General features: G+C 48.3%; 1 protein-coding gene across 17 annotated transcripts in view; it reads right to left on the bottom strand.

Annotated features, from left to right (window-relative positions):
• The window catches only part of SNAP91 (synaptosome associated protein 91), a 182,792-nt gene that overhangs the window by 20,255 nt on the left and 150,231 nt on the right, over positions 1-12,306 (bottom strand). The gene's annotated exons all lie outside the window — the stretch shown is intronic.

The raw sequence follows: 12,306 nt of genomic DNA, 5'->3' as shown, positions 1-12,306 counted from the left end.
AGTTCCCTAGTCCCCAGCTGCGCTCATGCACATGGAAATAAAAGCTGAGGAGCTAGAAATTTCCTACTGTCCAGGTGCTACTTCACAGCCACCCAGGAAGAAAGAAAGACAATGAGTGTACAGCTGCACACCAGCTTTTTAAAGGGTCTTTCCCTGATGCTGGGATCAGAGTGCTCCAGCCTTTAGAAGGTAGGAGTGTAGCTGGGAATCCTGGCTCAATGCAGCCCACTTTATGTTCCTAAGCACCAAAAGCCTGACACTGGGTAGAGGGTCCTCAATGTCAGACTCGCAGTAACCCCCCCCCCACAGCACAGCTGGGGATGGGGGAGACCCCCATCCTCTGCCGCACAGCAGCGCCAGTTTAAAGAGGCACCCAGACAAGCAGCAGAAGATTGGAAAAGCTCCCTCATCTCCAGCTTCCAGCACTGGGCATCTCCTGGGCACAGGCAGCTGGGGATGAGGGATCTTTCCACATACCCTGTTGCACATGTAGGACACTCCTTAAAAACAGTACAAGCAACAGGGAGAAGGAAGAACACAATACCTAGCTGCTAGCACTGGGTAGTGTTTTAAAATGGGAAAAATGCAGCTGGGGATGAAGGAGCTTTTTCTTGTCCCCAGCGGTACTTGCCCATTTAAACAGCCACCCAATGCTGGCAGCTGTGGATAAAGCAGCTTTCTCCTTCCTCTGCTGCTTGCTTAGGTGCTTCTTTAAACTGGTGCATGCAGTGAGGGACAGAAGAAGCTCCTTTATCCCCAGCTGCTCTTGACCTTTCAATGAGCTGTCCAGTGTTTGGCAGGCGCATAAAGATGGGGATGGAAGAAGCCTCCTCCAACCCAGCATCCTCCAGGGATAAAGCAGGGCGCACCTGGTGAGCTGTCCTCAATCCTATCCCACCTACTGGGCACAGGCTATGTCCCTACCCCTGGAGCTGCCTCAAGATGGACCCTGATGCTCAGCTGAGATTCAGTAGAAGGCAGCACCATCCTGATTTGGATGCAGTTTGTCTCCCGTCTGATCCTCAGGATCAGGCAGGGGATGGTAGTGTCCCAATACTCCAGAGCCACCCCATGGCCCTGAGGCTCACTGGGACCCTGCACCTAAAAAGCCTTTCCAGAGCTACAGGGAAAGGCTCTAAGGTGCGGGTTCTGGAAGGTCTACATCCCAATACTGATAATTGGCTCACTACCAGCACTGGGAACAGGGTATCCCCCCAGCCAGGTTCTAGACTTGGGGTTACCCAGGTCCCAAAATCAACAATCAGCTGCCTGTCAACATCAGGGTGATGGCACACCACGTGTTCAATTTATGGTGTCATACAAACCAGCCACAGATATTACACATTGGTATTTTATGACATCATAAATTCTATGAACATGACTCCAATTGCTATTTCTGGGGTGCTTAACACCCAAATTACACCAGAAATAATGTGTGACAGGGGTCCTAGAGTCCTGGTTTATGGCCAGCTCTTTTGTTCCAAGTAGCTTCATTAACTACGCCTTAGTCTGAGACAGTCTTTTGTTAAGTTTGTAACAAACCTCTCTTTTGCTCACTCTGAATATCTTAATATGGAGACTACCATATTGATAGCATGTTATTGTCCATTAAAACAACATGCTACAGTGAGTGGTATCACTTTAGCAATTTGTTCTACAGTGTGTAAATATAGATGAAGTAAAATTTTCACAGCAACTACTGCAATTACTACCCTTCATGATTACAGTGAATACTAAAAGTTTGATTTAAAAGAAACTATTTAATCTACATGCAAAAAAATAAAAGTTATACATTTTGTCTACATAAAAAAAGGTCTCTTTAAATTCTATCTTCCAGGCTTTAGATTTTTGTTCAGTTGCTTCACACTTTAAAATGTGAGCAATTTTCCTCCATCAGCTCCTTCCATACATGGACTAAAACTGATTTGCAACAGGCCCTTTTGATGTTATGCCATGACATTTTCAAGACTGTTATTTAAAGCTGGTTGTCACTGCAGTGTTGAAATGTGCTCTGTTTATAGAAGGCTTCTTGTTCCTTCTCACAAAATCATATGTACCTATAAATATTCAAACAGGCACCTTTGAAAGCTTTACAGGCAGAAGGCACTCATTCAAGAGGAAGTCCCACTGCCGGTTCTGAAGTTCCAAGAAATTTATTACTGCTAAATACTGATCCCAGAGGGACACCTGAAACCCCTCTGGCTAAAGGGCCATTACTAAATTTTCCAATTACTAAAATTATTTGCTAAAAGTTTATTCAACAATTTTAAAATTGTAGCAGAGACTGCTAAAAATAAGACAGTAGCTTAAAAAAGAAAGTATTACAGCAAAACTACTTTTTAGATTTTCTCAAGAAGTTAGATGAATTAGGAGGTTCTGTGGGAGTCAGTTCAAGCCTACTGTCTTGTGGGCGAACTATTTGCTGAGTGCAGGCAGCAATCTAACAGTGTAAGCAAGTGCCAAGGACAGCTGCTATTCACAGGGGCAGAAGCAACTTTCAGTTGGTGCCAGAGCAATTGTGGTGGCAGCCTCTCTCTCACCTTCAAGTCAACTGCCCTAGTTGCCCTGCTCTTGTTAGGTATGCCACTAAATGTAGGCACATGTTTAAATGTTGAGTTTCAGTATTCCTTCAAGGCAGAGAGCCAAAGCATAGGAAAGCTTTCAACAGTGCCTGTATCTACCAACAATCACCATCAAGTTGTGACAGGCACAAATGCAGGCGAAGTGTAGAAACAGGGGAAACTAAACTTTCTCTCACCGTATCTCCAGGAGCCCCGATCCCGGGAGTTGGAGAAAGGGAGCAGTTACAGTCAACATGTTATGACACACAGCTCTGAATTGTTCAAAATTTATATTCTTAATCCATGGCTGCAAAGGCGTAGTCTTGAGTGGTTATTTTGTATAGAAATATGATGTCATGTCTAATTTGAATATTAAATTTACATATTGCTGGCTACATTAAAACCAGGTCTATTCCAGGTCTGGTTCTGTCATTTAAATCGTATAATTTTGGTAAGAGCAGTCTCAGATCCATCTATTTCAATTCCCCCCACTCGAACCCGATACTGACTTAAAACATGTGTCACCTTGGATTCAAGATGCATGTTGGACTACTTGACAAGACTGATGCCTCAGTATGTTACTAATGCTACTCAGCATTAAAAACTTTTCAAGTCCAGTTTGGGATCTCTACATGTTACCTGAGGTATGACAGAACTGGGGCAAATGATTGAAATTTAATACACACACAACTGATTTATCAGAATATTTACCATTGATGAGGGACTCTAACAACTGATCTGTAAAATTAAAATTGGTCAGCCATTTATCTACATAAGCATGCCCCTGTGGTATTTGTTGCTGTTCCCAGCACATGATTTCCTCTCTAGGTCCTACTGGATTCTACCCCACTACTGCAGAAGCAAGTTCTAGGTTTCCCAAATACTAACTATTATTACAAAGAAAAATGTAATGTGCCATTCAAGCGATAAGGCCAGTTATAAACTGATGCAGAACAAATATGTACTTCATACCGTACAAAACTAATAATATCTATCTTGGAAGTGTGAACATATTATTTGATTTTCCAGTTTCTCCACCTGACCCTCCACTTCAGCTGAAACCTACTGTGTTAACCTGCTGTTAGTGACAGCCAAGACACTTTCCAGAACAGAGATACAGCACTCATTTGTAGAACAACATTGTTTCAGACTTCACTCCTTTGAAGTTCAAAGCAAGCTTTTCTCCATATGTCTACAGATTCAGGTTTTTGATTGAGCATCCATTGAATTGCAACATATTCTCCCAGGGATGGGTTTAATTCCACCCCCCATGCTCCCCCCCAGAGGCACCATCAGATTAGGTTCTAGACAGTATTTCATGTATGTTCACAAAAGGTGCAGACAGAGGTGACAATTTTACCCCATATGGCCACAGAAAGCCATCTATGGCCCAGATTAAACACAAGTGCACAGCTGTAGACCACTTAAAAATGGCCAATAGGATGAAAATCTGAATTCTCGTTGCATGAAGATTCAGATTAAAACATTTCAAAACATAGCATCTTCTGTAACTTCTGTCATTGTTTTTAGAATGGGAGGAGGGGAAAAGGGAGCAGAGGGACTTTGGTTTGGGGATTTTTTAGCCCCTGCTAGAAGGTGGGGCTCTCCTGAGGTGGGGGGCAAGAGGACTCAAGTTTACCCACCCCACCCTCCAGCACATTTTACCAGTTCCCCAGCCAGAGCTCTTTCTGCTCCCTTTCCCTCCTTCCATTCTGAGAGCAGCGAGGGCTTGCAGGCGGCTGGCAGGGAGACAGGAATATTGGCTAGGGAAAACTAGCTTCAGGCTCGCAGCCAACAGCTAGATTCTCCTACTCCCTGGAACCACTAGTGAACTTCTGTTTGATCTGGTGGCAGTGTATTCATGCAAATTTAGGGTTCACAAACGTGTTGAATGGCTACATGGACCATTGTGATTTGCAGGGCACCACAGAACACATGAAGGTAGCAACAGCAGTTTAAGACTTGACATTGGAGATAGGTGTTCCTTTAGTTCTGTGATGGCCAAGCATAGTTGTTCACTCCTATGACTACAAGAATGCACTCCAAAAAAGTACCAACTGAAGATGCTTTTAAAATGGGGATAACAGCCCCACTATGAACTCTCCCAAAAGCTTGCAACTCTTCACACAGACCAGTAAAATAGTTAATCACCAGGGATCCTGGTTTTCTCCATTTAAAAATCACAAATTCTCCAATTAAAACACACAAATTCTCTGATAAAAAACCCCAAATCCACTTTTTTCCAAGATTAAAATGAAAATCTATGTACATAGTGGCTATCAGTGGAACACAATGTTTTATTTCATAGATTTCATAGACATTAGGGCTGGAAGGGACCTCAGAAGATCATTGAGTCCAGTCCCCCCACCCAAAGGGCAGGAAGTCAGCTAGGGTCATAGGATCCCAGCAAGATAAGCATCCAATTTGCTCTTGAAGGTGTTCAACGTAGGTGCTTGAACCACCTCCAATGGCAGGCTGTTCCAGACTTTGCGGGCTCGGACAGTAAAGAAATTCTTCCTTATGTCCAGCCTGAAACGGTCTTGCAGTAGTTTATAACCGTTTGACCTCGTCATCCCTTGGTGCGCTCTGGTGAACAAATGTTCCCCCAGATACTGGTGATCACCCCTGATAAACTTATTGATATATTCACGGTTGTAAAGCAATTTGGAAGCCCACCAGTGCCTCAATCACTATAATAAAATAAATTCTAAATACTTTTATATTTTGGCATTTGATTTTGGTTTTTTATCATGGAAAACCAGAGCTCCCCCGTCCCCTTCACTCATCAGAACATGGGTCCAGCTGCAGCTGTTTCTTCCAGTGCTTGTAGCAGTAAACAGGCCTGATATGCTGATGTTCTGCCCCCACCCATGCTGTTGCCCCTCACTCCCAACCCAGAGCTCCCTGGCCCTGCTGGTGCCCCTAACTTCTGACCCACAGCCCCACTCCCCTGAGCCCTGTGGGAGCCCTGCACTTCCAACCTGTAGTCTTGTCCAATGTCAACCCTGCTGGTGTCCATCTTGGAGGCCATGCCTTGTTTCTCTGCCTGCACCAGCCCTGCCTATGCTGGGAACCAAGGAAAACCCTGCAGAAGTTGTCCCTTAGTGAGGGCAGGGTCTTCAATGCCCAGCCACTTCAGAGGACTGTGTGGGCAGTAGCATTATTCATCACTGCCTGCTGCCACTCAAAGTTATCTGCTTATACACATAGAAAAAAAAAAGGTGCTTTACTTTCAGCTTGCCATGTCCCCAAGCGCCGCCCAACACGTAGCAAAAAGACACAGCGAGTTAGATGGACCCAGTTCGCCCAGCATCTGTATAGATTGCATGCTTTAGCAGGGCTTTTGTCTAATAACTGATTGAATCAGCTTTAGATAAAAGGACTAAAAAGACCTGCTGAAGCTCCCAATCTCTACAGACACTGTGGAGCTGGGTCCAATGAATGCACTGCTTCTGGGAAAGCACCATTTCCCTGGCCCCCAATGTCAGGCAGCAGCACAATCAGAAAAAACGAGTGGAGGGGGGCAGTGCAAAGCAGGCTGGCAGGGATGAGGGTGAGCCTGATGACTGGGGGAAGCATGGTGAGTGCTTGTTGGGCACACGTGTGTGCACAGCAGGGGGGAGCAGGGAGCCTACCAAAATTGAACCCAAGACCCTGATTTGGGGGCAGGGGGAACAGGTGTGGTACCTTAGAAGACAACCTGTCACTGTCCCCACCTGCTGAGGAGCCACAATGGGCTCTAGCCCCAGCTGTGCCTGGAACCTTTCACAACCCAATGCCTCCTGCTAGGCACTCTTAGCCCATATCCTCCTCCCTCCCACTGCCTCTCTGCACATACTTGCCAGCAGGCACAGGAAGCAGCAGAAGACACCCAGGCAGTGGGCAGGATCCATGGAACAGGGCAGCTCAGTGTATAGACCCTGGCCACCAAGAGGAAGAGCTCCATACTATTGCACTGTCCCAGTCCCGCCATGTGTGCACATGCACAGGCACGTAGTGTCTGTCCCCTACCTCCAAAAATCACCCTCCCCCACTCCCTTCAGCCCCAAGCAGCCCCTTGCAGGCTGAAAGGCTGCCAGCCTGCAAGGAGAAACCCACAGGTTTCCCACATTTTTCCCCCTTTAATGAAAAAAGCCATGATTTTTCCATGGCAAACAGAAAATCCAGATCCCTAATTATCAACTAGTATCAACAAATTATTATAATAGTTAAGTTTGAGTTAGCAGCCAGAACTGACAGCTTCCACATCTCAGTAGGATGCACCAGATGCATCCATTCCCACACTTCCCTTTTTAAAATATCTGACAGCAGTGAGCCATATTCTGAAACTGCTCAACCTGACTGATGTTAAGAGTACTTATCACTAAGCCATTTCTTATGCAACTAGTACAACAGCTTGTGAATCAAGTATCTGTTCATAATGATGTTCTGAGATACGAGAACAGGCACAGTTATACAATCTCCAGGGATCTAGGTTTTCCATTTGCCACAGGAAAATGCAGATTTTCTCCCTTAAAAGGAGAAAAGGCTTGGGAAATAGCAGGTTTCCCCCTGCAAGTTATCAGAGTTGCAGCCTGTAAGAGGCTGCTTGGGGCTGGAGGAAGTAGGCAGTCAGAGGAAGGTGGTACCATATGCACGTGCGTGTACACACATGCACGTGATGGCCAGGCAGTGTGGTGGAGAGCAGCTTCTCGCAAGTTAGTCTGGGGGGGTTGCACAGGTAATCTGTTGAGGGGGGGGCACATGCCCCCTCAGATTTGTGCACCCACAGCAGGCACAAGGCTGCAGCCTTGCCAGACCAACATGGGCAGTACCCCAGTGCCAGCCACACTGCCAACAGCATGAGAAATAATGGACCAGTGGGAGGGAGAGGCAAAAGCATGCTGCCCTCACCTCCTCGCACCACCAGTTGTCCATGTGCTGGGCTGCAGCCTTAGCCCATTGCCATGGCTCGACTGCTGCCACTCCCCTGAGGCTGTGGCTTTACCCTGGAGGGGTAGTGGGGTGGGGAGCAGTGCAGGTGGCTTGAGGGAAGTGATGGTGGTGGCAGCCAGGGCTGGGCCATGGTGGTAGGATAGAGTTGTGGCCTAGGGTGCAAGCAGTTGGTAGCAGGAGGAGGTGAAGGCAGTACAGCCCCCCACCAGTCTGTTACTACTTGCATTGCTGGCAGTGCAGCTGGTGTAGGGATCCTGCAATGAGTCTCACTGCCCAGCTCTGTCCTCCTGTGCCAGGTCCCACCTGCTGGGCTGTGGAGGCAGCTCATGCCTGTCCAGCCAGGCTGTAGCCCTGTGTCCCACTATACTCCTTATGATGTCATCTATGGTCAGGTACTCCCCCTGCCCTACACACGGGGTGGCTGGGGCACTGTGGGGTCAGGAGTGAGGGACACCAGCAGGGCTGGGGTGGTGGAAGCAGTGTTCCCTCTAAGCTGCAGTGTGTGCAGACATGCTTATGCTGTGCTGCCAGGCGGGCCTGCAGGGCCAGGCATGCTGTGCAGCTTAGAGGGAACGCTGGGTGGGAGGCTGTAGGTCAGGAGTGAGGGGCACCAGTAAGGCTGGGGGGCCTGCAGATTGGGAGTGAGGGGCACCAGAATATCAGGGCTGCTCATCACCAAAAAGGAGGAGTGGCGGGGCAGGGTGGGGGAAGAAGGGTGGAGCCACAACTGGACCTGCATTCTGGTTAGTTAAGGGGGCAGGGGGAGCTCTGATTTTCTGCAATATAAAAACCAAAATCCAATGCAAAAATATATAGGTAGTTGGAATTTATTTTATTTTATTATAATGTTTGAGGCACTGGATAGGCTTCCAAATTGCTTTAAAATTGTAAATATAAATCAGTAAAACATTGCGTGTATTCAATTGTCACACACACACACACAAACACACACACGTATGTACAGCAGTTCATCATAGAAAAATGCAGGGTTTTTTTAAAAAACAGATAATTTTGGATTTTTAAACAGAGAAAACCAGGATCCTTGTACATCACTACATTTCTGTTCAAATCTTAAGCCAGCTGCAGGACTGTTAACTGCAGTATATGCAAGATGCAGTTAGTATTTTCAAATTTATTTCAAGAAGCTTCATAAGCATAATTAGCATATTTTTTAAATAAAAAGTTGACCTATATAATGGAATATTGCCAACCTTTCTGGTAAGACATTAAAGTTAATACATTCTTCAAAAAGCCATACATTGTATTGATGCTCATTAGAACATCAAAAGATTTGCAGTGAAACATTTGATACAAATGTTTTTTAAAGAGACAACGGTTGTCATGGGACACTTCAACTACCCAGACATCTTGTGGGAAGAGCGCTTGGCTAAATCCGAACAGTCACAAAATTCTCTCACATGTATGGTTAACCCCTCTCTCTCTGAGTGGGAGGCAGCGGCTGCATGGAGCCGGGCATGGTCAAGCCCTCGCCCAGGCCCCTACTTTGCCCAGACCCCCAGGGAGCCACGCGACCTGAGCCGCGCGACCAGGCTGCACAAACAGGCACGCTGTCTGCCAGCGCGTGAGTTAGCGCGGAGTTTGCGCAGGACGGGGTGCAGGAGGGCCTGAGACCCTGCCTGCGAACCCACCAGGGTAGTCAGTCCCAGCCGTAGCCAGCCTACCAGAGGCATGACAGATGGGCACGCGCTGCACCCCGAGGGTCCCCTTGGGCTCTGCGGCCCCCCCATCGGGCACCTCAGAGATGGCCACCCAGACAGAGCCCATGGTTCCAGGCTCCACGCAGACGGAGCCCCTGGCTCTTGGTTGCGGGGGCTGCCTGTCCCTTTTTCAGGCTCTGGGGCCCGGGAGCATGACCACCTCCCCGTGTGGGGTCTGCTCCCTTTTGGGGTCCCTGGCATGCCAGCTGGAGGAGCTTCAAGTCACAGTCCAGAGACTACATGCCATCAGAGATTGTGAGCAGGAGATTGACTCCTACTGCCAGGCCCTTCTCCCCTGGGAGCCGGAGGGGTGACCGCCGTCTCCCTCCAGGACAAAGGAGGACTCCAGGACCTCCCACTCTGTCCAGTCTGTCCAGTCAGGGGCATGGACCAAGGTGGTCAAGGGCCCTAAGGCCCGCTGCACCAAAGCCTCTGCCCCACCGGAGCTTAGCAATAGGTTCGCTCAATGCAAAGAATTATGATGTCATCGGGATAACGGAGACCTGGTGGGACTCCACCCATGACTGGACCATGGGTATAGATGGCTATACCCTGTACAGGAGGGATCATGTAGATAAGAGGGGCGGGGGTGTAACTCTTTATGTTAAGGAAAGCTACATGTCCCTGCAAGCTGATATTGGCGACCAGGGTGGACAGCTAGAGACCCTCTAGGTTAAAATTCGTGGGGAACATGGCACAGGGGACACAATGGTGGGAGTCTACTACAGACTTCCCACCCAAAGTCCTGAGCTTGACCAGGAGTTTGCCCAGGAACTGGCTGAGGCCGCATGCTCCAGGACCATGGTTGTCATGGGTGACTTCAATTACCAGGACATCTCGTAGGAGGATCACTCAGCTAAATCCGAACAGTTGCAAAGCTCCCTTTCATGCGTGGATGACCTCTACCTGACTCAAGAAGTCTATGGGCCAACAAGAGGCAAAGACTGCTCGACCTGGTACTGGCTACAGGGGATGACCTAATCAGCGACCTAGTGATCGATAGGAAGTCTTCGATAGGAAGCTGGGTGACAGCGACCACGAGCTGATCACCTTCACCATCCGCCGTAAAGCTGACAAGTCAGTCAGCAACACAGAAGTCCTTGACTTCAGAAAAGCCAACTTCGACAAGCTCAGGAGGCTTGTCAGTCAGGCCCTAAGGGACCATGACCCCAGGGAGAGGGGAGTTCAAGAAGAGTGGTTGCTCCCCAAGGGAGCGATCCTCAATGCACAAGCTAAGTCTATTCCATTTCGAAGGAAAGGCAGCAAGAGGGCACAGCAGCCCCCTGGCTCTCCAGGGACCTAGCAGACCTCCTGAGGCTAAAAAGAAAAAAGCCTTCAAAGGATGAAGGATGGGATCCACCTCCAAGGAGGAATATTCTGCACTGATTTGGACCTGCAGAGACCAAATCAGGAAAGCCAAGGCTGCAATGGAACTCCAACTGGCTACAAGTATCAAGGACAATAAAAAGTCCTTTTTTAGATATGTGGGGAACAGGAGGAAAAGCAAGGGCAACACTGGACCCCTGCTAAACCAAATGGGACAACTGATAACTGACACCCATGAAAAAGCCAACTTGCTAAATGGGTACTTTGCGTCGGTCTTTCACCAGTCCCAAGGGACGCCCCTGCCCATTATGGGGCAGGAAGGCCTGGGTGAGGGAGATTCCTTACCCTCCATCAGTGCTGACCTTGAGAAGGAACACCTTGAGAAGCTGGATACCTTCAAGTCAGCCAGCTCTGACAGCTTACACCCCAAGGCACTCAAGGAGCTGGCGAGCATCAGAGCCCAGCCCCTGGCACAGATCTTCGAGAACTCTCGGCGCTCCGGTGAAGTGTTCGAAGATTGGAAGGCCAATGTGGTGCCTGTCTTCAAGAAAGGGAGGAAAGTGGATCTGGCAAACTACAGGCCCATCAGCATGACCTCTATCCCGGGGAAGGTCCTAGAAAAGATTATCAAAAGAGACCATTCTCAACAGTCTGGCCGATGGCAAAATCCTGAGTGATACCCAGCATGAGTTTGTTGCAGGTAGGTCTTGCTTGACCTATCGTATTTCTTTTTATGAACAGGTGACCTATCACCTGGACAAGGGGAAGAGACTGATGTCATATCTTGACTTTAAAAAAAGCCTTTGATCTGGTATGCCATGATCACCTCTTGGCAAAACTGGCCAACTGCAGCCTCGGCTTCTCCACAATCTGCTGGCTGGGGAATTGGCTATGCGGTCAGACCCAGAGTGCGGTGGCTGATGGAAGTCGTGGTGCCCTGTGACCAATGGGGTCCCTCACGGCTCTGTCCTCGGGCCTAGTGTTCAACATCTTCACTAAGGATGTGGACATTGGCATCAGAAGCGAACTGGCCAAGTTCACCTATTACACCAAACTTTGGGGTAAAATGTCCACACCTGAGGACAATCCAGGTTGACCTCAACAGGCTCAAGAAATGGGCAGACGAGAACCTGATGGCATTTAACACTGAAAAAAATGTAAGGTTCTCCACCTTGGGAGGAAAAACCCACAGCATGCTTATAGGCTCAGCAGTGCTACACTGGCTAGCAGTTCAAATGAAAGGCACTTGGGGGTCATGATGAACATGAGCCACAAGATGAACATGAGCCATCAATGTGATGCTGCAGCCAGGAAAGCAAGCAAAACACTGGCTTGCATCCATAGATGCTTCTCAGGCAAATCCCAGGATGTCATTCTCCCGTTGTACTCGGCCTTGGTGAGGCTGCAGCTCGAGTACTGCATCCAGTTTTGGGCTCCACAATTCAAAAAGGATGTGGAGAGGCTTGAGAGAGTCCAGAGGAGAGCCACACACATGATCAGAGGTCAGGAAAACAGACCTTACAATGACAGGCTGAGAGCTATGCGACTCTTCAGCCTGGAAAAGTGCAGGCTCAGGGGTGATCTGGTGGCCACCTACAAGTTTATCAGAGGTGCTCACCCAAATCTGGGGGAACATTTGTTCACCAGAGTGCCCCAAGGGGTGATGAGATCAAATGGTCACTAACTCCTCCGTGACCATTTCAGGCTGGACATAAGGAAGAAGTGCTTTACTGTCCGAGCCCCCAAGGTTTGGAATAGACTGCCGC

This window comes from Gavialis gangeticus, unplaced genomic scaffold (genome assembly GCF_001723915.1).
Source record: "Gavialis gangeticus isolate Ggan-Ray unplaced genomic scaffold, GavGan_comp1, whole genome shotgun sequence".
Lineage (NCBI taxonomy): Eukaryota > Metazoa > Chordata > Crocodylia > Gavialidae > Gavialis > Gavialis gangeticus.
Note: the sequence above shows the minus strand (reverse complement) of the source record. Positions and strands in the feature narration are given on the sequence as shown.